Source organism: Aplysia californica, unplaced genomic scaffold (assembly GCF_000002075.1).
Source record: "Aplysia californica isolate F4 #8 unplaced genomic scaffold, AplCal3.0 scaffold00850, whole genome shotgun sequence".
Taxonomy (NCBI): domain Eukaryota; kingdom Metazoa; phylum Mollusca; class Gastropoda; order Aplysiida; family Aplysiidae; genus Aplysia; species Aplysia californica.
Window position 1 is genome coordinate 165,806 of NW_004798120.1, and position 2,283 is coordinate 168,088.

The following is a 2,283-nucleotide window of genomic DNA, read 5'->3' on the forward strand; positions in this document are numbered from 1 at the left end:
ATATCATCATATTGTAGATTTTTACAGTGTTTCATTATGGAGGGTCTGGGATGATAAAGACATGGGACTCAAAACCAAGTCTAAATTGTACACCTGCTAGCTTGTTTAAATGTTTAGTTTTAGTAAGAGTTTTACGGAATTTGAAATACACGTCTTGTAAGATTGTTCCAGGTGGAAAAAAATCACATTGACTCCTGGTCACTTAGTGAAGATAAATAAATCAACACAGAAACAAAGCAATCTGATAAAGAAACACACAGAAACAAAGTAACACAGATAAAGAAACACACAGAAACAAAGTAACACAGATAAAGAAACACACAGAAACAAAGTAACACAGATAAAGAAACACACAGAAACAAAGTAACACAGATAAAGAAACACACAGAAACAAAGTAACACAGATAAACAAACACACAGAAACAAAGTAACACAGATAAAGAAACACACAGAAACAAAGTAACACAGATAAAGAAACACACAGAAACAAAGTAACACAGATAAAGAAACACACAGAAACAAAGTAACACAGATAAAGAAACACACAGAAACAAAGTAACACAGATAAAGAAACACACAGAAACAAAGTAACACAGATAAACAAACACACAGAAACAAAGTAACACAGATAAAGAAACAGATAGAAACAAAGTAACACAGATAAAGAAACAGATAGAAACAAAGTAACACAGATAAAGAAACAGATAGAAACAAATCTGTCACTGTAAAAGAGTTGTTTGTAAGCTCCAATCTTGAATTCACAGGCATGTGACATTAACAGTACAGTAAAAACATGAAAGGGCAGAAAATTATCACTGATGAAAGTATGTGAGAGTATCAAAATGTAAATTATACCAGGTTTTAAAGTAGGGCCTATATTTGTAGGTTAATGTTTAAAACATAAAATATATCGTGAAAAAGCCACATCAATTTAGTGCAGAAACTGCGACAATGTCAGTAGCTTGGCACCGGCAGTAAATGAATAAGTCCATTTTGTAGCAACAACAGTACAGTACATGAGAGAAAGCAAAAACGGGATAGCACTATTAAAAATACACAACAGAGTCACACTATTCATGACGTTTCAGCACGACAAGGAGCACTCTATGTTAGTAAGTGAACAAGCCAGTGAGTTGCAGAGACTGAGGTTTTCAGGACCCTAAAACTACAAACATTTCTCTTCTGAATAAAAGTAAAAAGAAATCATTGGGAGGCACCCTAGCTTAACACCCCAAATCATTATAACAGCCACGATCAAAACTACCCAAGTCATTTTTTTCTTCTCATTTTGAGAATATCAAAGTTAACCTTTATGACTTGAGCAAAAGAGAAACTGTTTACCAAAAGGATTTGTAATACATTCAAATACCCCCCCCCCCCCCACCCAACTGAAGATGTGTACAACTAAGTCACAGGCATTTTTCACAATAGCAATAACTAGAAACTTGAAAATTACTTTAATGACCGGGACGAGTATGCATGTACAAGCTGCATCAAAGTCAAAGGCAAAACTTTTTGAAGGGGCAAAAATGTGGCTACAACATCAAAGAAAATCTAATTAAAAAAACAAAATAAAACGGCAAGGCAAAACGAGGAACGTTTCAAATTAAATCAACTCATCAACAAGTAGCAAATGCAGAATGTATCATAACAAAAAGAAAGAAAACAAAACAAAACAAAAAAAACTGCCCCCCAAAAAGGTGATTCAGCAAGGCCCAATGAACACCGAGTTGAAAGGACACAGAGAAATATAGCACTCAACAAAATTCATGGAATACTTGTAGACCCGATGTCATTTTGCTGCATTCGCAGGTGTGAACCCCCCCCCCCCCCCCCCAAAAAAAAAATATTAAAAAATCAAACAAACAAACAAAAAAACCCGAATCCCCCACCAAAAAAACCCTAACAAAATTTGATAGCATCGAAGAGTAAGTATTTCAGCGCTAAAGGGAAGGCCTACTCTGCTAGCATTCAGTGGGACACTTATGTCCTTCTGACCCACAAGGCCACAGGATGGGTTTGAGTCAGAGTTCAGAGAAGCATAAATCATTACAAAAACAGCCGTTTAGAGCTGACAAAAAGTTAGCAGGCAAATAGATACAAAGGAAGGATAGTAACGAACTTGGAGCATGAGGCCCAAATATTTGAGAAAATCACCAAAAAAAAGATGATTTCCCGAAACTGTGGGTTGGTGGAGGGGATACATCACATACCATTGGTTTGGTGCTCTCCGGCAACCCAATGGGGGGGAGGGGGTGGGGGTGGGGGGAATTTGGTGTGTGC

The 2,283-nt window shown here is 36.7% G+C and overlaps 1 protein-coding gene across 5 annotated transcripts in view; it reads right to left on the bottom strand.

The window, feature by feature from the left end:
* LOC101862687 (cell cycle control protein 50A) overlaps positions 1-2,283 on the bottom strand; it is a 33,034-nt gene that overhangs the window by 5,969 nt on the left and 24,782 nt on the right. The window lies entirely within an intron of this gene.